The 27,533-nt window shown below is 42.4% G+C and overlaps 1 long non-coding RNA gene across 1 annotated transcript; it reads left to right on the top strand.

Annotated features, from left to right (window-relative positions):
- Window positions 1–4,479: 4,479 nt before the first annotated feature.
- Window positions 4,480–7,342, top strand: LOC115385874 (uncharacterized). The gene is made up of 3 exons (XR_003931199.1): window positions 4,480–4,669; window positions 6,983–7,100; window positions 7,245–7,342. It is a non-coding gene; the product is annotated as an uncharacterized LOC115385874 (long non-coding RNA).
- The last annotated feature ends 20,191 nt before the right edge of the window (window positions 7,343–27,533 follow it).

Below are 27,533 nucleotides of genomic sequence, written 5' to 3'. Positions count from 1 at the left end.
CGTACCCAAAGTAAACTGAATGCTGTTCTTGAACTGTTTGGAGTACATGCATGGTTGGGGTCTCATTTGAAAGCTGACAACCTGTATTTTCACCCAGTGCAGTCAGAATTACTCTTGGTGCTACTGGCACAGATTTATTTATGTTGCAGCACACTGAATTAGGGTCAATTTCATTCTCGCCTGAATTTTTCCCCTCATAAAACACCTGGAAACAAGTGTGGAAGCACTGTGAGAGCTTGAAAACACAATTTTGCTAAAGCCTGGGGTCTTACATAGTTCAGGTCAAAATGTCAGAGCAGTCATACAAGAAATGAGTGTTTCACACATGTATTTGTAATTGCTATGCCCCGGCGAGGTCAATTTTGGACATCCTCTGTATACCCCCTGGATGCCCTCTGTACAATGGTATATGTTGGTTTTTGGCCCATTTTTACATTATTTTCACTCCAAAAACTCATAAAGTACTCAAAACATCACTTCAGATAGGCTTCAGTGTGGGATAAGGCACTCAGACTGAGAGGAGCAGGGACAGACAGCAGGTGCATCCCTCAGCAGATATCTGAGAAGTCCCAAAACCCCGCCAGCGGGCCAGCCAGCCATTCAGCAAGCTCATTGGCTACCAGCCCTGTCAGTCAAACGTTTCTACCGACGTGATTGGCTCAGAATACGTTGATGACGAGTGATGACGACCGATGACGTGGGTCCATCAGTCTCGGCAGCGGTTGGCTGGTTAGCCATCGGAGGGAGGGATGAGTCACTTGATTGGTTGAAATATGACGAATAAGCAACGGAAACCGATCAGTCGCCATATTGGATATCCTCAGCGAGAGTGAGAGAGGTCTGGATGTTTTTATCTGATAAAAAAATGGATTATTATCGGACGCGCTCGCGGAGAGACGCGCCGCGTGCGCGCGCGGTGGCGCGTCTAATTCTGGATTATTTGCTTATTTCAAGACATGTTTTGGACAAAAGGCTATACTTTCTAGCTTTGCCTGGATGCATAGGCTTGTACTGTGGCAGTTTTTGCTGGATTATCTGGATTATGGATCATCTGTGATCAGTTATGAGCCTCCAAAGGTGAGTTGCGCTGTTTACTTAATTTGCTGTATGTTGGACAAATGTGTTTATATTACCCGCTGTGGTAATCACATCTGAAAGTGGTTTATACCAGCGGATTCATGAGAATATCAGCTTTGTCTGTGGAATATGCAAAATGCGTCTGGATAATTTATAAATGCATCGTGAGAAGTTGACCGTCTGAGCTTAAGGGGTTAATTACTCTCTGAGGGTCGCTTCATTGGCTCAGCTGTTTAATTGCGTTTCGCCATCTAATAACACAGTTTCTGATTGGACGAGAGCATCAAACGGTCTGCCGCCGTCTGACAAGCGCCACTTCCAAAACAGTTAATAGCTATTTAGATATTTGAGAAATAAATGGATAAAACGTACAACTATCACTTTGTAATGTTCCTGAAGTGTTCAAACATTACTCAGTGTTTCCCTGATGGATTACTTTTCTCCTGGATGGATTCTAAACATGTCACGGCTCGTAGCTGCTGAACGCCGCTCAAGTCTGGACAGAAAGTAACGGCCCGAACGCACTGGACGCGGAAGCGCCGCGCGCGGCTTCTGATCGCCTCCCATGATAACCTATCTGACCGGCCGCACCGAACGCGCAGTGGAGCGCCGCGCGCGCCGCGGCTCGCGCTCTGCAGCGCGCCCGCTCCGCTTCGTTCTATTTTTCACGCGAGCCGCGAGCGCCGGGAGCGCCATATGTCAAGCTGGATCAAGCAGATCGGACCAGACAGGAAGTCGGAAACAGAAAAGGCAAGAGAATCCGGTCAATTTTCAAAATATAACAAATTAAATGACGATTAGTTACGGACGGTGTTGCTCGTCCGTCTATAATTTCCCAGATAGCGAGCAGTTATTGAAACTATATTGAATCAATGTTATTTTTTCAACTATAAGTCATTGAATCAACGTTGGAATCTGATGTTGATTCAACATCATGTTGCACCATTTTTTAACATTGAAACAACATTGAATTCTGACCACAGACCAATGGTATTTCTATGGAATTTCAACCATCAGGAACATTGAAACAACATTGACATGTCTACTCAACTATAAATCAATGTGGTTTCAATTAATTTTAAATGGTAAAAGTGCTGCCTTATCTACAGCCAGGATGTGGAAACGTAATTAAAACATTTTACTGTATAATCAAATGATTACAGCAGATGACTTTAAAATACAAAATAAATTTTATTGCAATTTATGCTAATTGAACTTTTTAACAAAACTAACGAAAAAGGAACAACTTCAGGAGTGTGTGTGTGTGTGTGTGTGTGTGTGTGTGTGTGTGTGTTGTGTGTGTGTGTGTGCGTGCATGCATTGTGTGTGATGTCCCACCTTCCCTTAAACAACTTCTTCAGGAATTCCAGAATTATTTCTACAGCAACCAATGACAAGAACAAAACAGAAGAACAGTCTTAAGAAGTCGGTTGCATCGGCAACTTAGAGCGTCCAGTCCCCCCTGCCCTATCCGGTGCGTAGCGCAGCCACTTCTGCACCACCTGTGCAAACTCAAATTGTGTGGCTGTTCCTCCCTCCAGAACAAGAGCATCTAAACAGAAAAGAGAAAGAAAATGCAAAGTTAGCCGCTGAAAAAGCAAATGCGTATGCTATGGCCATTTTGCCATTTTATTTTGATTGTTTATGTCTGTGTGTCCACCGGACACTGATTGAGCGACCACCTACACATGATGTGCCAGGTGGTTTGACAGGTTAGAGCACAAACGGTTTCTGACTGCAACACCAGCTCGAAAGTTGTTGAAGTTTTGTGTTTTGTTAGTGGATTTAAGGGACATTTTCTGTGGACATGCGATAAGCAAATAAGGAAATGGGTAACCGTACAGCTACATCCATCCATCCATTCTCTATACACAGCTTTATAACCTCATTAGGGTAGCGGGGGGTGCTGGAGCCTCTCCCAGCTGACTCGGGTGAAGGCAGGGGACACCCTGGACAGGTTGCCAGTCTGTCGCAGAGCTACATATACAGACACACAATCACTCTCACATTCACGCCTATGGGCAATTTAGAATAATCAATTAACCTCAGCATATTTTTGGACTGTGGGAGGAAGCCGGAATACCCGGAGAAAACCCACGCATGCACAGGGAGAACATTCAAACTCCATGCAGAAAGATCCCAGGCCCACCTCGGGATTGAACCGGGACCTTCTTGTTGCAAGGCCAACCACTACGCCACTGTGCAGCCCCATACAGCTACAGAGTTCCAGTAATACAGTACTGCAAGTCACTGCGGTCACGTCAGCCGTCTCTCGTTTTGGGATGGTCAAGCCAGTCGCTCCAACATCTTAAGTGCGACACTTCGGTGAGTAGTGCGTCAAATGTGCTTTCATGAATTTTTTTTTAAATCATCTCACTCTTTCTATTTTAATTTTCTGATTGTGCAGAGGCAGGAATCTCATGTCTTATTTAAATATGATTTGCCTATGTAATTGAAGGCGTGGTTAGGGAGGGGTTGGGTACTCCAATATGTGTGCTCAATTCCACGTTGATTGGGAAATACACGTGCTTGAATTCATGCGTGTGCACAGATTCATACATCTGGATTTTTTTTGTGCGAACAACATTTTCTGGATTTGATCGTACGCCATGTTTTAGTAGGACATCCATGTCTTTGTACATGAGGCCCCTGGGCAGTGAAGATGTTGGAGCGGCTGGCTTGACCATGCGAAAACGAGAGACGGCTGATGTGACCACAGTTGTAAGTCGGCGTGGCGCGTTTGTCACATAAGCCCATCAGTAGCATATCATTGGGCTTAGCTACTACAGTGTAATTTTAGTTTCTTGAGATTTATTTAATTAATATTCCTATTTTCAAATACGCTCGGGTTAACAGTAGGCCCCAGGCATTACATATTTGTTAGAGAACTGTTGCTGCTGATAGGCTAAAGCGATTGAATAATCTACAGTACTCACCAAACATGCACTTGGAGAGAGCCAGCTCTCTGAAAGGGCGCTTCTGTTTGGATGGATCCTTGTTTTTTTTCCCAGCCCAGTTGATTTCAGAAGCTAGCTCATTTGTGAGGGTCCATGCCAGCATCCTCCGGATTTTGAGCTCCACAGTGGTCCCTCCAATTTTGGCAAGCAGTGCAGTCTATCAGAACAAAAGGTATGTATTACACAAACAAGAAGTATAAAAAAAAAAACACAAGTGTCATTTTTGTGAAAGTGATTGTGTTGGCATTGTAATTCCTTTTTTTTCTTTAATGTGGAATCAATACGTTTGAGAGTAAATACAAATTCAAATAGGCCTAATTATTAATATAAAAATACTGTCATTATTGAACATATGTACATGTATTTTATTACTTTCATTGTTTTAATTGTGGATCACTTGAGTTTTCCATTACTTAAAATGTGGATATAAACCTACCATTGCTCCCTGGTTGTCCTCTGTTTGCAGAGCGGCCTCTGCTTGGTCTAGTGCCTCTAAATTGCACAATGGCAAGCCGAAGGGCACCCCCAGCTGAGGTCCCACTGGCGCTACAGCCTGGCCACACCTGCAGGACTGGTGGAATTCTCGGAACTCCTGCCGCAGGTCCCTGACTTCTTTGGTCAGCTCACTTACAGCAGTAAGGAGTCTCCGCATCGCCACATCTGTTGAAAAACATGCACTATAAGTGTCCACCCCACTGAATTTAGAAATGTCAGTAATATGTAGAAATATTCTAATTTTTTTTTTTTTTTTTTCATCACCCTGTATTACAATTTAGTGGTTTGGAATCCCATTCATTTTAACTTTCTTATAAACAATCTAACAACAATTTAACTATTTGTATGTGTAATATAAGGTGAGAGAGAGAAATGCCAGTCATGTTTAGATGTAGGAAAATATGTAAAAGATCTGTTTCAGTATTCTCAGTTCTGCAGATCTGCTTTTTCTTCCAACATAACTACACCATACCCAGCTCACATAACAAATTTTGTTCCACAGTGTAAATGTAGTTGAGAAGAAACGCCCTCCAAGGACAGTATTTCACATTAACAATTCTGCTATCTCAGTTCAGTGGTGACATGAGTTGTGGTCCCACATGTTTGATCCCAGGTATGTTCTTAATTTTGCCTATAAACTAAAATATTTAGTTTATGTGCAATTTGTCAATTGAACTATTGAAGGTTGGCGGCTTATTGTTAGTGAAAAGCACAGAGGAAAGTTGAAATAACATTGTTGCACTTGCCTTTTAAGGCCTGCTGTGCATTGTCCCTTGAATCCGCAACTAATATGAGGATAGAAAGCAGACCATTTCACAGGGTTTTTAGCACGTTTGAATTTTAAAATTTCCAAAATTGCGATATTTAAATGTTTCTTTTTAAAATATACCTGCAGGAGATGACTCCTGTGGGAGTTGCATTCCAGTTGGTGAGGCCAGCAAACTTTGGCTTAGGAACTCTTCCATGAAGGTGCCAGAGACAGAACTCTTCTGAAAGAGGTCCTCAGAGAGACAACCAAATTGGAGGGTCTCGTATGTTTTGGGGGAAGATGAGGCTAGATTTGATTGGATGGTTGGAGGTGAGGAGATGATACGAGATGATAATCAGATTCTTAATGCTCTGCCAAATCATGCATTATACACACGTGCACACACACTCACACACGCACGCACATTTACCTGGATACAGAATTCTGGGGGCTTGTGGGAGTCTTTCCTGGGTTTCACCACTGTCAGATTCTGAATAATATCTGGGATTCGGCCTATAAGTCCACAAAGGAGAAATAATTTTGATTATGTACACATACACACATATGGATGTGTACACACACACACACACACACACACACACACACACACACACACACACACATATAAAGACACACGTATAAAGAGAGAGGAATTTCCTGAACAAACAAAAAACCTGACCCTTTAAACCTACACTAAGGAACTTTTCAACCTTAATAAAACATTTTAATATCTTTTGTGATGATACTTCGACTTAAAACTAGTTGAATGACCCTCTGTCACGGGCTGAGGGCGTCAGTATTGCTTTCACTTGGACTGAGCAGCTGTGAGGAGGGTGGTAGGAACCCTGCACACTAAAAAGCTCCAAATGTGCGAACTGCTTTACGGCATGCGTCACATCATGATATAACATTGTTTAGCCACCGTTAGATTCATTTAGATCATGACCTCGTTGCTATCCATCCTTCACACAGCCACTGGAAACAAATGTAGGCGAGTTCAGTCCGACAGCATGCCACCGGGAGCAGCAATTTACGACACCACGTGCTCGGCCTCATGGGAACTGTAGTATTCGGTCAGGCAAAACACTACCGCTTTTGTCCACTGGCGCCGCCAAAATCAACGAAAACTGAAAGTTCCTTAGTGTTGCTTTAAATGATTTTTTTTTTGGGACTACAAGTACTAGTCAAACTCCCCCTCGACCACTTCTACCAGGGTTTGGGCAACCATCAGGCATGCGGATAGATAGTGGTTGTTAGTAAACCAATTGTTTTCCAAATGGGCTATATTTTGCCTCAAACACACTTCTAATCTGGCTACACCCACGACTGTTAGTTTGGCATTTGCTTTTTCAGTGAAAATTAATCTGCATGTTCCACATTTAGCATGTTTTGTGGAGTCATTCAGTTTAGAAAATCAAGTGGCTGTTTGTTTACAGAAGGGGTAATGAAGCTTAACCTGAACTGCACATTTACATTTATGCCACAGAGGTAACATGAAATATGTGAAAGGTTGAGCATTTGCAAACCCCTCGACAAAAGTGAGGAAATTATACATTTAATTGTTAGGCATGGAAACCGAAGGCTTTGGCCCAAACATCAACAAAAATGATTCAATTAACACCTTTCTGTGGACAGAAGTGTCTGCTAGTACATCAATAAACAGTATTAACTTTAACAGATCGTATCACCTTCTTGTTCTTTTCAGCTGAGGAGTACACTCGTCTTCGGACTGAATGTCTGTTGTGTCACAGTCTCCGCTGAGATACCTGGACAGCCATTTGTTTGCCTCAGCATGGTCACCTACATTACAGTACAACATCCAGGTACAGTTAATGTCAAGAACAAAAAATTACATTCATATACTGTGTAGGCCCTGTAGTATTTTAATATTATTGACGACAATGTTTATAATGTAATATAATGTAATCAATATTTTTCATATCATTCAAACATGGACCTGTGTGCAGACGTCTGAGTCAAACCCACCATGGCTGCTGAGGACCTTCACAGGCTTATGAATCTGCCATCCAGGCCTTGGCTGCTCCCTGTTTCTGATGACTGAATGGAGCTTATTGGTGTCCTTGGGGGTGAGTGGGGGCCAGAACACTTCATCCCCATCAATCCAAGTGCTTGGAATAATTTCTACAGCACCACTACTAAATTTAACTATGTACCATTGTTTGTTTGTCCTCTCACTCATCTTGAGGCAGACTATTGAACACACAAGCAAAAAAAAGGGAACCGATTTCATTAATTATCAGACAGATCAAATGAAGTTTTTGGAAACTTCATGTCTTTATTAATTGGTATGGACAATTGGGACAGCAATAAATTGTGTTTTGTCAGGGTAAAGTATGTACTTTTTGACAATATGCTGAAGCTTTGCCACACTGACTGCCATGTTCAGCCCCCAAACTGTAAACACCCCAATCCTCTCAGAGGGAAACGGATACTGGGCGAAGGACTCTTTGTTGGTGAACTTTCGAAAGATGACAAAGGTCTCTTGAGCCTCTGGGATCCTGACAATGTTTTCAATAAGTACAATGTCGTCAAGAATCAGAAAACAGTTATTCCCAGACTTGGATGACAAAGTGAACTTCTCTGTTTGGAGCTTGCGGTATTGCTCTCCATGTCTAGTGCAAGATGTCAGTGGGCCGTCATGGTGAGGATGCATGAATTTGTGTCCTGTCTTGACAGAGATTGTGGTCTGCACAGGTTTTTCTGAAAGCCTTTTAATCACTTGTTGTAGAGGCAAGTGAGGCTTGCGCAACAGGCGCTTCAGCTGACCCAAGTAATTCTCGTATGGAAAGGCTGATATGTTGTCTAATGGACCAAAGAGATGGTATTCTGCTGCCAAGTGTGTCAGCTGATGTACATTATATGTTATTTCATTTCTGCCATACAACTGCCCAAAGTGCCTCACAAATGAAATTAACAGTTCTTGAGGAAAATCAATTATCTGTTTAGATGACTGTGGAGACAAAAGTAGATGCATGGCCACTGAAAACAACATAAAATTGTTGTACATTGCAAGGGGAATTATGTCTCTCAGTACTACTGATATAAACCAGTCTCACAGCTCAGATCAAATATCAACATTTATTCAATGTTGTCTTGCATGCAGTCTCCTTGTCAACCATAAATCGATGGTTTTTCAATCAATGTATTTTTGAGGTCAACCATTCTTCAACCGTTTATCAACACTGGTGTCATCGCCAGATCAACCAGATATAGATGCTAAATCAACCACAGTCAGCGATTATAAATCAACGTTGTTTCCATGTCATAGTCATCAACATCAGGTTCCATCTATATTGCAATGATGATTCAATGTTTATTTATGGTTGAAAAATTGATATCAACCATTCTGATGGTTCTGATGAAATATCAACGTTTATTCAATGTCGTCTTGCTGTCTGGGTTGTCACTTGGGTCTAATCACAAGACAGATGGACACACAAACAGACATACCCATGTACGCACCCAAACACACACACACACACACACACACACACACACACACACACACACACACACACACACACACACACACACACAGCGACAGACATTCACGTGATGCAGAGAAAAAGAGGACAGGAGGAGAAAAAGTCTCTCCACAGGTCACCAAAACACACACATCCATACTGGCAGAGCGAGACAGAGGGAACAGGGAACAAACGTGAAAACCGAGAGCTGACGGAGCGAGCCGAGTGCAGCCGATGTGTGACCAGCGCGGAGAGCGCAGGCGCCTCCAGTGCGAACAGCCAAGCGCCGGCGCCTCCGCTACGCTTCCGCGTCCAGTGCGTTCCCGGCGTACTATTTTCTGTTCCTGGATCGTTCTGTTAGCTTTGAATGCTGCTTGAGTGTGGGAGGAAAATGAAACTGAATACAGAAGTTGTGCGTTCCTGAGTAAATGTAAGTAGCACCCCAGCATGTTCACTTTGAGATCATGACCCTGTGATTGTGGAATGTTCATTGCATGTTGGAGTTTTGTGGTGTGATTTCAGCCTGTGTTCATATGCTACTAGCCATGCTAAACGCTAGCTTGTTAAGAGCGATTGTATTTCATTTCATCATGTAGTGGGGTTCAGTGCACGTGTGTCCAATTCACCTGAGGAATGTCTTATTGCTTTCATTTGTCTAAATCAAGATGGGTTTCTTTAAATACTTCTTATTTGATACTTAATTGGAGAGTTTGTGGGTTTCTGATTAATGTCCAGTAGGTGTCACTGTTGGCTAGAGTAATTCAATACGTGTATGCTGTTCAATCTAATCAGTGTGTAGTTTCACTCCTGTTAAAGACTGATTTATGTTTGTAGTTAGCTATTCATCTCAGTGTATATGTCCTTCTGTTCATCAGCTTAATGATGATTAATTTCTTGTTGTAGGACCACAACACAACACAGTACTGTACATGGGTTGATATCCCCACTCCCACTGGCTCTGTTAACTAAGAAGAAATGTCTGTCTGGAATACTTCACTTCTTCTGACAATAAAGAAGAAGATACTCCAGAAGCCCTGTCGTGGTTTGTGTGTCCTGACCGACACCCAGAGGCGAGTGTCACCAATCCACCAGCGTTAGTCACTGTAGGTCCTCACCTACACACACGTAAAGTTACCTTTAAGAGATTAAAAGTTTAAAAGCATTAAACGTAACAAACGAGTGTTTTTCCAGTTGTATGGGAGAAGAACACGCAGGGCTGATGATTCATGACTGAAGTCAGGCTTTTATTGCAAGAGCTGCTTCATTCAGGTGCGTTATTTAGTCACTGGCAGCTGAACTGTGGCGATATGCTGTATGCATGCAGACACTGTGACCCAAAATGATGACTTTAAATACGGGTTACGGGTCGGGCTGCGGGTCGTGTTCAACGGGTCGGATCGGGTCGCCGTACTCATCGGGCTGATGCGCGGGTTTGCGGTTCAGTTGCGGGTTTGTACGTCCCCGGGTCGGGCCGGGGCGGATCTTGAAAATTGGACCCGTGCAGGACTCTGGCTCGTTGGCATGCGAGGTTTAGGGTGTGAGCATAACATCGGATATGTAGAAAGTTGCCAAGCCCTGCAGCCAGTTTAATATTTGAGACATTGTCGGTGACGAGAACGAGGTCATGTGTCTCTGTCCCCCATTCGTCTGCCACAGCTTGGATAAACTCGCACATATTTGCGCCTGTGTGGAGAGGTTCAGCTTGCTTGCCAGTGGCTGCTTTCTCCTCCATTTCACCGCTCCCTTGCTCTTGCCGCCGCACACACCTGAGGAACTCGGTCCGCGCTCTACACACGATCTAATTTTTACAAAATAAAATAATGGGAAATGAATCTATTTTTGAAAATTTAATAATCGATTCGTACTCGTCCATAACATATTCGCGATTAATCAATAATCGATTTTTTTCACCACCCCTAATATATATATATATATATATATATATATATATATATATATATATATATATATATATGTGTGTGTGTGTATACATACATACACACACACACACACACACACACACACACACACACACACATATATATATATATATATATATATATATATATATATATATATATATATATTGGCGATTCTGTCCTTTACTCCACATTTGTGCTTAGCTACAGGTAAAGTACAAATAATGCCGTCTATTGTCATCTTTATCAGCTGTAGCATTTATACCCAGTTTACGATACCTGGACAACTCAACTGGGCGGTCGGGCGTCACATCTTTATTATACTGTCACATTTCAGCCAGTTAGATTATTGATGTGGTGACAAGATCAAGAAATACTAAGAAAAACAACTGTCACTGAATCGAAATCAGTTTAGTTCTAAAGTTTTGACATTTCCTGAATGTAGTTAGTTTTAAACACGCTTAACAAGGAGGAGGGTCAGGATCTGTTTTCAAGTGATATAATCTGGAACGAAGCTGGACCACGTGAATCTGAAGCCATTTAAACAGTTAAACTGAGCAGTGATGCCAAGTCAAATCACACGAAGACCTGCAGAATAAGCTTCAAAAGGTATTCCGAAACTCAAGAAATAAGTTCTGAAACTCCACTTCAGTCAATCAATCAATCAATCAATCAATTTATATTTGTATAGCCCAGTATCACAACTACAACAGTTATATATATATATATACATATACATACATATATATGCATATATGTCTGTGGCTGGATAGTCTAGTGGTCAGGGACACAGACTTTGGAACAGGAGGTCGGGGGTTTGAATCCCAGCCAGGGTGTATGGTAATCCAGTTGGGCCCTTGGACAAGGCCCTTAACACATACATGTCCACACCTCAGCATGAGCGAAACCATAAATGACAGAGTCATACCGGGTCGGACGTCACCCAGGTCAACAAGGTCCATGTCAGTTGTTGTGGAACCAGGGCATACTGATGACAAATTGGCTACTGGAACACTCGTGGAGCAGGTCGGAGAACAGAGCGTTAATGGAATGCTACTACAGCGAAAGGGGATACATGCAGAATGTGGGAACAATGGTTACTTCGAAACCCAACATCCAAGCTGACTAAGAAACAGCTACGAAGTCAGTGCTCGAATATCCGCAAGAGGAACTTACTGTCACAGTTGGAGATTGATGAGGTGCAACAGGAATGGGTACCAAGACCCAGCACCTCATCCCACGGTACAAGATGCTACATCAAGGGGGAACCGGGACAACAGGTCGTACGAGATTGGGTACCAAGCCCCAATAACAGAGCTGAACACGAGAGCAGCTGACCTGAGAGATAAGATCATGATGTTTTGGGGGAACTCAACACCCTCCTGCCTGCCAAGGCTAAGTAATGATAAAGTACCATCGGAATCTCTACTGGAAGATGTGAACACAGCACTGATAACAATCCCTACCATCACTGAGACCAATCAGCTGATATATGCAACAGCACGAGTCATCCTAGAGATGCTTGGCTACAAGATGAACAGCATAAGTAGCCGGAGTGAGGCTTGCAGGCAGAGCACAGCAACCTCCCAGAACAAGACCCAGTAGTAATTACAACAGCAGATATACAGGCAAGAGTGGCCAAAATGAAGAGCTGGACAGCTCCAGGGCCCGACAAGATTCACACCTACTGGCTTAAGAAGCTAACTGCACTCCATGAACGCCTTGCAGCACAAATGAACCAGCTGCTAATATCAGGGACCCACCCAGACTGGCTAACCCAAGGTCGGACAGTCCTCATCATGAAGGACACCCAGAAGGGAACAATACCATCAAACTACCGGCCTATAACCTGCCTCTGTACCACATGGAAACTCCTATCAGGCATCATAGCGGTTAAGATAAGTCGGCACATGGATCAGTACATGAGTAAAGCACAAAAAGGGATTGGCAATAACACCAGGGGGGCCAAACACCAGCTACTGGTTGACAGGGCAATCGCCCAAGACTGCAAGGCCCGCAGCACCAACCTGTGCACTGCCTGGATTGATTACAAGAAAGCCTATGACTCAATGCCACACATGTGGATACTGGAGTGCTTGAACCCCCTCAGCCAGATCATTACCAATAGTGGCTTTGGATACCGGTTCAAGACCGGAACAACTGTCAGCCACCTCCTCTACATGGATGACTACATGGATCAAATATATGTATTTATGCCATATGCCAAGAATGTATGCCAAGAATGAGCGTGACATTGACTCCCTGATTCACCTCACCAGGATATACAGCAATGACATCGGGATGTCATTCGGACTAGATAAGTGCGGACGAATGGTATCTAGAAGAGGGAAGGTGATCACAATTGAAGGAGTTGAATTACCTGAAGGGAACATAACAGATATGCAGGACAGTTACAAGTACCTGGGGATCCCACAGGTAAATGGTAACCACGAGGAGGCAGCTCGAAAGTCAGCCACAGCCAAATACCTACAGAGAGTAAGACAAGTCCTGAAGAGCCAGCTGAATGGCAAAAATAACATCCAGGCCATAAACATCTATGCCCTACCAGTAATCAGATACCCTGCTGGCATAATATCCTGGCCACTGAAAGAAATGCAAGCCACTGATATCAAGACAAGAAAGCTCCTTACAATGCACGGAGGGTTCCACCCTAAGTCCAGCATACTGAGGCTATACACCAAGAGAAAGGAGGGAGGCCGAGGACCAGTGAGTGTCAGAGCCACTATCCAGGAGGAAACCAAGAGCCTCCATGAGTATACCAAGAAGATGGCCCCCAGTGATGATCTGCTAAGTGAATGCCTCAGACAACAAAAGCCCAGTAAGGAGGAGCCAGAGCAGCTATCATGGACATACAAAGCCCTGCATGGCATACATGGAACGGCACAACCAGGTATCAGGCATCGTGTACAGGAACATATGTACCGAGTATGGACTGGAGGTCCCAGGGGCAAGATGGGAGACACCTCCAAAGGTGGTCAAGAACAATCGAGCCAAGATCCTGTGGGACTTCCAGATCCAGACTGACAAGCAGGTGATGGCCAATCAACCTGACATAGTGGTGGAGGATAAACAGCAGAAGACAGCTGTGGTGATAGATGTAGCAATCCCAAGTGATGGAACATCAGGAAAGAGGAGCAGGAGAACCTGGAGAAGTACCAAGGGTTGAGGGAAGAGATAGAGAGAGTGTGGGGCGTGAAGGCAACAGTGATACCAGTCGTGATCGGGACACTGGGAGTAGTAACCCCCAAGCTGGGAGGATGGCTCCAGCAGATACCAGGAACAACATCTGAAATCTCTGTTCAAAAGAGCACAATCCTAGGAACAGCTAAGATCCTGCGCAGAACCCTCAAGCTCCCAGGCCTCTGGTAGAGGACCCGAGCTTGAAGGAGACAGACACAATACTGCCGGGGTGGCGAGAACACAATTATTATATTAAAAAAAAAAAAAAAATTGTGTTTTATATATATATATATATATATATATATATATATATATATATAGCGTGAAGCAGGCCGCGGCTTCCACGGGCCGAGTGGAGCTGCCCCACGGAGGCTGACGGGAGAGCTCTGGATCTCTGCTCCCGGGCGGAGACGCGCTCCGTGCCGGCCGCGGAGCGCGCAGGGACCCGCCGCATAAACACGGAGGCGGAGAGGAGCTCCGCCACGGATTTAAAAATGAATCGTTAGATTAATCAATGCATCGAAGAACTATTTCCTAGATTAATTGATTACAAAAGTAATCGTTTAACGCAGCCCTATTATCAGCGTTATCTCGTGAGTCAAAAAAAAAAAATAAAAATATGACCGAAGCAGCACCCGAATAAATATTGGATATGCGTTTGATTCATGGAGGGAACTTCAGCTGCATTTGGGAGTGAAAATGGATGCTTACAAAAATCACATAATATGCGCTGTGGTCCTGCAGTAATCCGTGACGTAGTAAACAGCAGGAGCATCCCTGGTGCAGCGCTGTGAAGACGGACATTCTGTAAAATGTTTGTGCGCGCTCCCGTGCCGCCTTGGCTGGTGGCTGCAGTTACCCACAGCGCCTATCGCGGCAGCACTGAGGTAAATTTTGAAAAGTTGCCTTAAATCCCTTTAAAGCTAGGGTTGGCGATTTGAATGAGATACATTTATTTAAATACTGGTTAAAATGATCTTTATGACACGATGGGAAGCAATTCATGGTATGTTCTTAAAGTAGTTTGTAAAATATCCGCTATCTACAGCAGGAGTAAAACGGGAAAAACAGCAACCAATCGTCTTGACGGGACACCTTTTTTTTAAACCAATCAATCCCTTTGCCGTTCGACCTGCGCGTACATGTCAATGACGTGCACTGACCCTGGTTCAGTGCGCGCGTAGAAGGACGGAGCGTCGTTGCAGAATGGCGGAGAACAATGTTTGGGGCTTTACTTACCGGTGAGTGCGCCATAACTTGGCGGACCCCCGGATCCCCCGGTGCAGCGCGCCACCCTAGTGGCGGGCCCGCCGGCGAGCGCAGAGTTTCTCACACCCTCCAGGGCCGGACCCAGATCGTGGGGCCAGCGTGAGGATGAGGTTCGCTTTCAGCGGTACTTCCGCCTCTCCCGGGCCCAGTTTGACGAGCTTCTGGCCATCAGCGCTCAGAGTGCTCGTCTGTGATTGGATGACGCTTCCGAAGTTCAATTTTCCCAACTTCAGGTGTTGACGCCTGCAACGCGTGACGTGTGTCACGCGTGTTGCCAACGCTCGAAACGCTCGCAAAGCGCCTGACGCGCGTTAGGTCTATTGAAGTTCGTCCACCAATGTAAAAGCAACGCCTGTGACGCTTGCAACGTGTCCGGTGTGAACGCACCATCAGTCAGCTGTAGTCTAGCTGTTAGCCACCGACGAATGGGGATCAGTAAAAAAAAAAAAAAAAAAAAATGCCCTGACGCCAAATCAAGTTGCAGACCCCTGATCTATAAGCTGAACATGGTTTGGACTCAAAGTAACTTGACTTATGTTATTCAATAGCTTACAAACTACTTCCTGCTTCCGTGCTTTCACCATGTGCTATGGTAGCCATTAAGAAACTGTTATGCTGTAATTTGTATATCAAATTATACCGTGATATAAACTTCAGGCCATATCGCCCACCCCTACATCCAGGGCCCTGATCCTGTCCTCAGGAAGAACATTAGGTGTCAGAAGACTCGGAGCTCACTGTCTGTTCTTCCAGCTTTGAAGCAGATCAGCTGACTCCCTCTTTCCCAGCAGTCTGTCAGCTGAGCAGCACATTGCTGCTCTGGAGTCCTGACACCGTGCCTCTGCTGGTTCTGGTTCTGGTTCTGGTTCAGGTCTGGCAGTGTGATGGAGGACGGAGAGTGTGTCCCGGGTCCTGAGCAGACGGGGATTCCCCTGGGGAAGATCGCTAAGAGAGAGCAGGGCCGGTTTTAGAGGGAATTTAGAGGGAGAGCTGGGAACATGAGGAGGGCCACGTCCAGAATCGCTAAGTATACAAAACCTGATGAAAATCAAAAAGGAAAAAAGAGAGAAGGGACTTTTCTTTTTCAGAGGACAGAAAGAAAGAGGAAAGTTAAAGAGAGAGAGAGAGAGAGAGAGCAGACAGGCGGCTGGCAGTAAACACGCTCGAGCCGACCTTGAGAGAGCGCACACACACACACACACACACACACACACACACGCACACACAGGTGGTGACCATCCAAATGAGAGCATTTAAACATTCACACTGACCCATACAGGAAGCTTGGACTGGATCTCACCTCGAGAAGATCCAGTAATTTTAATTTTCACGTTGGCAGTGAACTTCTATAACTTTAAAGTTTTCAGATTTGAGACCATTGATCCAATATTTAAAATGACTCGCTTAAACCTTGCAATGGGTTAACTGTTTAGTAAAGAGACTCTAAAACCAGACATCAGGCCTTGAGTGACAGTAATTAAGAATGAATGAATAAGAACACAAAACTGTCCTGAGAGCAGACCGGGTGATGATTGTTTAACAGCCAAAGATTAAATATTTGTATAATTAACAACAGGTAACATAAAAACAAAATTTCTAGCCAGACCTCACAGAGTTGGTGGCCACATAGAAGTCGTTTTAGAGAATATGAAAATAGAAATAATCTAACTAAGTATAATGGAAAAAATAAATAAATAAATGAATAAATAAATAAATAAATAAATAAAGGGAAATGAAATACTGCAAAAGTTATCACAATATGCAAATCTAGAAACAGACACCAGGTCAATAATTAAGGTCTGTCTCTTTCCAAAACCGTAGAAAAAGTTTTTATTCGCCGATCAGATAAATCTCCTGCCAAACTCAAACTGCAGTGAAAACCAAAATAGACCCAGACCACAAAGATCCACTGCATTAATGGAGTGAAAAGTTCAAACCAAACTTTACTTATAGACCACTTTTCGTGCAATACAGGCCGTGACAAAACTGAGGCCGAGGTCTTACAAGGGGGAAGAAGTAGCTGACTGTGTCCAATCCAAAATAATTCCCTGCTGTAGAATTGAACAAAAACTGGGAAAAATACTGGGATCTATTTCACCAAGCAGGTTTTAAGAAAATTCTGTGTTCAATAACCCGGAAATGAGGGAAACTCTGAGATTTCATTACACAAAGGGAGATAACTCAAACCAGAGACAGAGGAGTAACTCCAGCCTGTTCCACTAGGAGAGGGAACTTAAACTGTGGTCAGTTACCGCAGTAACACACTCCGTGACTCTAACCTGGTCAGAAGCAGGTTTTTCTGAGTCAACCCTGAAGTTTCTCTCTGGCTCCGCCCCCTTTCAGCCTCACGCGCTGTTCCATTTCCTCATTCTTTCAGTCAGCTGGCAAGTTTTTGTGTAGCTGTCAAAATGTCATGTCCTTTCATCAGCGATCCTGCAGATGAAGCAGCAGCATTACTGCAGCGTGAACTGAATCTTCGTCGGGAGATTATTTACAGACCGCGCAGAGATGTTTTGGCGTTTCCGGACAGTTTTCTGTTTGAACGGTACCGCTTCACGTCTCAGTCCATACGCTGCATTTCACAATCTTCTCCGTCCATATTTTGCAACATAACCAAACATAGTGGTGCGCTCACATCCCAGCAGATATTGTGTGTTGTGCTGTGGTTCTTTGCAAATGGGAGTTTTTTATATAACACTGGAGATGCAGAGCACTGAGGAGTTTAAATCACCACCATCATTACCACCACAGCAAATAAAAGACATGACACACATTCCATTTTGTCTTCTTTATTTCCTATAATAAATAAATAAATAAATAAATAAATAAATACATGGTTTATTTCATTTTCTTCATCTGGAGGTCCAGATGCTGCTGCTCTTTAAGGGATTTCTCTATCTTGTTAAGTAAGTGGATTTTGTAAATTTCTTTGACTGGTAACTGGGAATACATAGAGGACATTAAATTATCCAGCTGCTCATGAACTGAATGAAATGAGCCTCTGTTGTTTACTGAACATCATCTCACAGTGTTGATCTGTGATGTGGGAGTCGAGGGACCATCCTGCTGCTGAGCAGCCAGGATCTGCTAAAAAGGATGACAATGTTGAATATTTCAGTGTCGGCTAAATGTCAAGCTCTATGTTCCACAGGAGGATTCAGAGTTTTAATGGGAAGAGAACAATCAGTAACATACCTCCATATGACTTTCTGGATCCTCTGTGAAGGCGGCAGACACGGTTTCATCCTCCTCATCCTAGATAAATAATATCTTTCAGTATATTTGCGTATATTTTTCCAAACTAACATTTGGCAAAAATATTCTGAGTATTTCCTGCTGACAGTTTCAGGCTGGTTGTAGCATGAAGGGGCTCCAGCAGCAGAGAGAACCTTCACAATCTGGGCCAAAAGAAGAAAAGGACATGAAAGACAAAATAAATATTTGTATCAATAGCATGTTTAAAATATTATACTCAAATAATAGATAATAATATTAGATTAAATAGGATTAATTATTTAACATAACATGATATAGATGTCTGACATAAAACAGCTGCACAGTCCATCAGCCACTTAGTATTTATGCTACTTTACAATGTTAAACATGATTAAAATGATGAACCTCAGTGAGATTATGCCGAGGTCTTTTGAACAATGTTTTTATATTTCATCTTTAGCTGCTGCCATGTGGCTTCTTCCCCGCGGGATTACAACTAAATGAAATACCTTAACTGGTGACCATTCAAACAGTTTCCCTGTAATAATATTTAATATTCAATAATATTCTGATATAAAGGACTACATTTAAACTTACGCATTGACACGGGCAGCAACTTTCTGCCACGCCATCTCCCTCTCCTTCGCTGCTGTAGAGGTGTTGCATTTTTTTCAAAAAAGGTGTTCCCAGTCGCCATCTGCCGCTCTCCACTTCTCTGTTGCCACGGTGACTCTTCGAATCGGTGCTCCATTAATGCTGACTTTTTATAGTTGTCGTGCACGTGTTAAACTCCAGGTGAAACTACTTGAAGTTGAGTAATCCAACTCAAATCAGCTGTTGTGTAACAAAAAGCCAGCGTTTTCCCTTTCAGAGGAGATCAGCACACAGTTCAGGATTTCCCTCAGAGTTTTTTCAACCTGCTTGGTGAAAGGACTCCTCACTAATCCTAACCCTCACTCTGGAACACCATACAGCACAATAACCCAGCCACACACACCCTCAATACACAAAATACACCAGCTGTAATATTTTTCAGCAAAAACAGAGCTATGGCCACTTTCTGAAGAAATTAAAACACAAATGGGGAAGGTTAAGAACTGGAGCAGACGTTTCTACTCTGATCCGACTGTCCTGTAAATCTGCTGGTGAAGGTCATGACAGCGACCATGAATGTACAAATAATCTGTTGAAGAAAAATACACTGACATTATTTTCCCTGATGGTAGAATCAGGCGGCGTCTCTGAGACAAAACATCCCATCAGCTGATACAAACAGCAGCTCAGCTCACACAGGCAGAGGTCAGAGGTCAGAGACATGGTGGGACAGGCTGAGACGTCCCGGTGAGACTCCTCTCCACGAGGCTTAGAAGAAATGGGAGCCGTGGATCAGAAACCTCAGGACGTACATGCCACACCCCACACTGTACCTACAACTACTCACTGAACCCTGATATGACGCCCTCTCGGATGCAAAAGAACATCTGTTCACCCAGGAAGACACACCGGGGTTAACAGTGGAGAACATCTATGTTGGACCAGAAGGCGTGGCCGCTGCAGTGAATCTACAGGACACACTGACGGCGTTATAAACACTCGATCAAGACTCAGCGCCACACACCACCCTGGCTGTGGCAGGACGACAAGCCAAGAACCTGGGCCCCATGATGAAGCATGCCCTGGACAAATCAAACATTTGGAGCCCCACTGTTAACCCACTACTGCAGTACTGTAAACAAAAGAATAGCTACCGCATTATTCACAGGTCACATGCAGCACAATCATTAGAGAAAAGCACATTAGAAAGAACACACAGTCGAGAAAACACAGACTCTCCAATCGCAGAGAAAACTACTGGAACAGGGACCCTGCAGGAGTGGTCCCAGGGACCCACAGATGTAGGACACTGTACCAGCCCTGATCCGATCCTGATGAAAAATGATATCCCTATTTATCAGCCACAGTTACCCACGCCCCCAAAGAGACTGGAGCACATTCCCCCTCCCTGAAGCTAAACTAAATGGTGTAAGAAATACCATACAGGGGTTACTGAAAACAGGGGTCCTGATTGAATGTCGATCAAATTTTAACACACCGTTGAACCCGGTTGAGAAACCGAGGAGGCCCAACTACCGGCTAGTGCATCATCTGAGAAAAATAAACGCTAATCTGGAAACATCAAACTATGACACACCGAACCCCCACACCATGCTGGCAGGAAGAGAGCAAAAGAACACATTTTTTACAGTCATGGATCTCTCTAATGCATTTTTCTGCATCCCGATAACTGAAAACTCACAGAAGTACTTTGCGTTCTCTTTTGAAGGAAAACAATACACCTACACCAGGCTGCCCCAAGGACTGAATGACAGCCCCTCCCTTTTCAATGCTGCACTGAGAAATCTAATGAAAGAACTGACGGTCCCACCTGACGTGAACTTCCTCCAATATGTCGACGACATATTGATCTCTAGCCCATCAGAACAAACCACAGCCGAAGCGACAATTTATCTCCTCAAATGGTTGGCAGAGAAAGGATTTAAAGTTTCTAAACAAAATCTGCAGCTCTGCCGACCCAGAGTAACCTTCCTGGGCAGAGTGGTGAGCCACCCGGGCATATCAGTCACAGGAGACCACAACGACACAATATGGTCACATCCGAAGCCACGGTGAAAGAACTGAAGATCTTTCTGGGCTTAACCAACTACAGCAAAAACTTTGTAAGCGAATATACAGAAACAATCCACCCTCTGCACCAAATGATTAAAACTGCCGGAAGCAGAAATTTCTCCCACCCGCTGGAATGGACTGTGGAGGGAGAAAAGGACTTCATCAAAATTAAACAGTGGACGCCATTGAAGCAGGACAACCGAGCTGCGTAAGGGGGGTGACACCATTGCAAACTGCATTCAGAAACAACTCATAACAATGGGACATGAAACTTACGCACACTTGAACCATGCAGTAACAAGTTTTATTACAAGCCAAAGATTTTCACTTTTACCGGACAAGGAAGCTGAAGAGCGTTCTCATTCTCCATCAGACACTCGCTTTGAGACAGCTGATGATAACATGGTCTGGAGGATAAAACGGAATGAACCACATGACTGCCAACAAGTCACAGCAAGAATATCAAACACACACGACTCTGACCACAGCAGAAATGATCAAATCTGAACTGACATTATTGATGATGGACACAGTCGCTGCTCTCCGCTGAACAACAAACAAAAACTCTCATAGAAAAACTTGGATCCATTAGACGACTAGTAACCTTCACACTCTGCTCCCCTCAGAGCAGACTGCAGGATATTTATTTTATTCTATCAGCATGAAAGACACAACATTATACCATTAGATAAAACTATTTGGAAACTGAATCCGAGATTACATTAAAACAGCAATACAACAAATAAAACCTGAAATAAAGACCTTTCTTTAGATTAATGTCTGAAGAGAAGTTAACCAAAATATACTCGGGATATATTAAAAGAAACGGATCTCTCTTGGGACAGTAATTAAATAAATAAATAAACTTGAAGAACTTAAAAAATTATCCAAAAGGCCTGGAAAAAATAACACAATAAGAAAAGAGATCCCCATGTAATGATCAGAATAAAAATAAGACAGACATCCAAATGTGGACATGTATAAAGAAAGAAAAAAAAGTAGATAAAATAAAGGTTGAGGTTTCAAAACATTTGTCAGGCAAGACCTAAAGCTGCAAAATGATTGCTAAAGAAAAATATGGAAAAGACAAACTATACGATCACAATGTAGAATATCAGTGCCAAAAACAGGATAAACTTACATTATATGGAAAGAGATTAATGCATCATTTCAGAATTGTTATAAACCTTTTTAAACTTAGCCACAACAAGAAAATGAGAGAATATTAAAAGATTCTTCAATTGATTAATCTTAGCATCAATCGGGAAACAAGGGAAGAAATATGACAGACCACAAGAAAAGACTTAGTCACTGCCCTAAATAAAGTTAACATAATAAGACATCAGGAACCTCAAACTCTTCCAAATTCATTTAACCGGACACTAGAAAAGCGCCAACGTGACCCCGTGACCTCTGGGTCAGTGCCTCTTTAGTGGAGTAAAGCCATAATTACTAATGATTAAGAAATCTGCAGAAAATATTGCCTAATTTGATATTATTTGGAATATTTTTTTGGGATTTTAGAACATTTCAATTCATTTGGGTTTTGTCTCAGAGATTTAAACAAACTTGAAGAGATTGTTTATTTGCTCACTGAACTGATAGATGAAAAACAGAGTGAATATACGACAGTAATTTGGGGAAGAAAAAAACCCAAAACATAAATAAATAAAAAAATACAGCGAATAAAAAATGGATTGATGAATTATTATAAAATAGTAATATGAATCAAAATATTTAGATTAAACTGCTAAATAAATCACAAGTAGCTAAATTACTAACAGCTGAAACACAAGTAGACCTTGATCACTAACAAAATAAAATAAAACAATGAAAAACCTTCAAGGAGCTGCAGCCCAACCAGAGATCAGGAAAAGAGCAGCACTCAGACACACAGCACACTCAGATCATGTTGTAGTGATTACAGAACAAGTATCAGCTTCATCGTCTCCACATTCGGCCTAAACAGATGAATTAGTAGCTCACATTAAAGTATGTGAACTGGAACAAGAACACAAAATCTACTGATACTTGATATGGTTTTTCAACTTAACTCATTTTTGGAGGAATATAGAAAAACAGAGGAATGTCCACAGGGGACGATATCAGACGTAAAGATTTGATTCTAAGTGACTATCCAGCCACTGGTGTGAGCAGCAGCTCATGCTACCAAGACAGACTGCAGAAACAGGGAGTATTTTCAATGAAAACTCCACAAAATCAGAGCAACAATTTCAGTGAAGTGAAAAGAACAGATCCTTGTTGGTGATGGAGAACATTCGGTAACGCTTCCTTTTACAGTACGGTAATTACCATGTATTAACATGGTAATTGCAAGGTAAGTACCATGTAATAAGGAGAAGTTACTGTAAAATTACCATGTAATTACAGGGTAACTATGTTGCTAATTACCTAGTACTTTTAGAGTAATTACCAAGCCAATTCCAGGCAAATACCAAGTAACTACCTGGTATCAAGTATTAATTACTGGGTAATTATAATGTATATAGCAACTATGTCGGTAATTGCCAAGTACTTACTAAGTAATTGCTAAGTAATTACCATGTAATCATTCGGAAATGTAGACTTTTTACTAGGTATTACTAGGTACTGCTAGGTGTGTACGCTATGTATTTCCCTATTAGTCAAGTGTTTTTTACTACTTACCTGGTAACTTCTTAGTATTTCCCAGTAACTACAACATTTACCTGGTAATTACGGTTGAACTGTAGACTACTGCAAAAGGAAGTGAGGCCTGTTTCCACACTATTACCTGGTAACTACTTATTCGTTACCCAGGAACTGCAAAAATACCTACCTCGAAATTACATAGTTATTAAAGTGGATTTGTACTGTAAAAGGAAGCGAGGTCTCTTTCCATGTTATTACCTGGTAATTACTCAGTATTTAGCCTGTTACTCGGAAACTTTCACATACCCCACAAACTTGCACCAAAAATGCAGCAAACCTGATCAGTGTCTGTGATACAGTCTCTGAACAGCACACTGTATCTGTCAGGAGATCAGAGTTTCCATCAAAACCACCATCACCAGCCATCACATTACATTAAGATGAACGCATTATTATTACACTTCCTCACTCCAAACACCTCACTGTGACAGACATGCAAAAACAAGAGAGCTGCCAAAGATAAACATTTTAATCAAATGGAGTTCAACTTCTTATAAAACAATTTACAAAACAGTGCACATTTTTAGCAGTCAGGCACCTTTTTTTTTTTAAAGAAACAGAACAGATTTCTTTTGCAAAAAACAAAATACAAAAAACATTGATAAACAATCACTATAAATCAACATTAATAAGCAAACTGCTTCAGTCTTGTGAATTCACATCATCATGTGTTTTCTGCAGACCCGTCTGGTCTACAGGAACCCTTGATCTCCATCATCTCGAATACCAAGGGCCGTCGTCGCCAGGTGTTGTCACGTCGTCCACGTCCAGACTTGTACCTCCCTCAGCGTGATGGAAACGAGGACAGCACAGCTGTTCATTCTTAAAGCAATACTTCAACATTTTGGCAAATTGGCCCATCTAGGGCAATTCGGTAGTCATTTAGAACAGCATACTTACTTTTTTTGTGAGGGCGAGCTGTTGTTCATTCAGCGGTGCGTCTGAGGAGGGCTTCACGGCGGACATAATGGAAGTGGACGGTACAGTTGCTTCCCTCGTCAAACTCATCAAATACACAATCCAACAACCCCAAAACACACTTTGGTGGACACGTTATAATCCGCACGTTATAAAGGTGCCTGACTGCTAAAAATGTGCACTGTTTTGTAAATTGTTTTATAAGAAGTTGAACTCCATTTGATTAAAATGTTTATCTTTGGCAGCTCTCTTGTTTTTGCATGTCTGTCACAGTGAGGTGTTTGGAGTGAGGAAGTGTAATAATAATGCGTTCATCTTAATGTAATGTGATGGCTGGTGATGGTGGTTTTGATGGAAACTCTGATCTCCTGACAGATACAGTGTGCTGTTCAGAGACTGTATCACAGACACTGATGGGGTTTGCTGCATTTTTGGTGCAAGTTTGTGGGGTATGTGAAAGTTTCCGAGTAACAGGCTAAATACTGAGTAATTACCAGGTAATAACATGGAAACAGACCTCACTTCCTTTTGCAGTACAAATCCACTTTAATAACTATGTAATTTCCAGGTAAATATTTTTCCATTTACTGGGTAATAAATGAGTAATTACCATGTAATAACATGGAAACAGACCTCGCTTCCTTTTACAGTACAAATCCACTTTAATAACTATGTAATTTCGAGGTAGGTATTTTTGCAGTTCCTGGGTAACGAATAAGTAGTTACCAGGTAATAGTGTGGAAACAGGCCTCACTTCCTTTTGCAGTAGTCTACAGTTCAACCGTAATTACCAGGTAAATGTTGTAGTTACTGGGAAATACTAAGAAGTTACCAGGTAAGTAGTAAAAAACACTTGACTAATAGGGAAATACATAGCGTACACACCTAGCAGTACCTAGTAATACCTAGTAAAAAGTCTACATTTCCCAATGATTACATGGTAATTACTTAGCAATTACTTAGTAAGTACTTTTCAATTACCGACATAGTTGCTATATACATTATAATTACCCAGTAATTAATACTTGATACCAGGTAGTTACTTGGTATTTGCCTGGAATTGGCTTGGTAATTACTCTAAAAGTACTAGGTAATTAGCAACATAGCTACCCTGTAATTACATGGTAATTTTACAGTAACTTCTCCTTATTACATGGTACTTACCTTGCAATTACCATGTTAATACATGGTAATTACCATACTGTAAAAGGAAGCGTTACCAAAAATTTACTTGTAGTTTTATGCAATATTCTATCTATTTAGTGTTTGTGAATGAACCACCATGGTGAGTGGCACAATCCGATTTTGCGCAGAGCTCCGTCACAGAGCAGCATCTCGGTGGTGACTTGTCTTAACTTTAAAAGGCTCAATGTCGGAAAAAAACAGAACTTCAGACCAAGTCAAAGATGATCCAAAAAAAAAGTCAAATGCAAGTTGTGTCCTTTCATATCACTTCACAACAACATGGCTTTCCACCTTAAACGGGTAAGTAGCCAGATAATTGGGCTAATAGGAGACGGTTCTGTTACTCAATTCTCATTTTTAATGCTGACTTTCATTTCGTTTAATTGTAATATTTTAGGTTATTATTATATTATTATTTTTATTTATCTAAAAGGCTAATTCTATTTACTTTAGTGTTTGTTTTTGCATGGATGTTGCGCTGTGAAATGGACCGACACAGTGCAATTAAGCCTATTTCATTTCATTTGAGCAGATAATGTGAGAAATTGTTTCGCCAAAAAATGTGAGCTTATCTGCAGAGATTATAGATACAAATAAATAACATGCTTTAGCCCGTTTGTTAGAAGTGGGTTTGGTTCTGGTCATTTGAACTATACTTCATTTGTTTGATGTTTGGAGTTACCGACACTTTGTTCCAGTCTGTGTTTCAGTGTGTAGGGGAAAAAAAAAGTTTTGTTTTACCTGCCTGCTCTGTTTTTATTTTATTTTATTTATTTATTTATTTTTTTGTTTTATTTAATTTTTTTTTATTAGTGCAATCAGGGCCGGCTGTAGGCATAGGCGCTCAAGATGACAGATTCGACTATCAGTCGACTATTGGCAGATTCGGACGAATCAGATTCGACTATGGAAATTCTTAGTCGGGGACACCTCTAGTAATTTGGAGCCGATTGTATGATTGTAGCCGATTGTACGCCGATCGACAATCCGCTCCGTGTCCCTTATAAACGAGTCTGACAGCGTAGCGGATTGTACTGGGGGAGTGTTTGTTCTACGCATGCATGTAGTGACGTGTGATGTGCCAGTAAACGGGAAGCAGCACAGTCAAAAAACCAGCAGAGAACGCCACGGTGGTTGAAAAACACTTTTTTAGTAAAAAACCCCGACAGAAAAAACATTGGAGAGGCGAGATGGAACCAAATCGCGCAATAGCGAGTTGTATAAAGAGCTCTATAGCAAAATACAAGCGATCGCCGGCTGGTGTTATGGATTAACTTGTTCCCGTGTTAACGAATGACGGCGGAGGTCTGTGTAAACACATTTTGATTACAGCAGTTGTTAAAGTAAGACTCACAAATGACTTTAAACGTATACACTCACTGTAACTGTCGATAACCGACATTCGCAAGAATGTCTACATTTTTCAATCATGTATTGGTCACAAGTTAACACGGGCACCAGTTAATTCGAAACATCGACACGCGGAGCAGAGCTCACAACGAGACGTGCCGCTCGGTGCAGCGGTGCTGCAGCCAGGGGAGCAGCCGCTCCTTCAGCAGCGTATCATGGACTTTTGGGACATTATTTGAGCAGATATTAGCAGATAAAAACTCTCTGCTGGGCGCTGAGGACTGCTGCTGCGGAGCTAAAGACCTGGAAGTTCCTCGTGAGACTTTGTGCGCATGTCACAGGACGCTGTATAATC

Source organism: Salarias fasciatus, chromosome 3 (assembly GCF_902148845.1).
Source record: "Salarias fasciatus chromosome 3, fSalaFa1.1, whole genome shotgun sequence".
Lineage (NCBI taxonomy): Eukaryota > Metazoa > Chordata > Actinopteri > Blenniiformes > Blenniidae > Salarias > Salarias fasciatus.
This window is presented reverse-complemented; position numbering and strand designations above follow the sequence as displayed.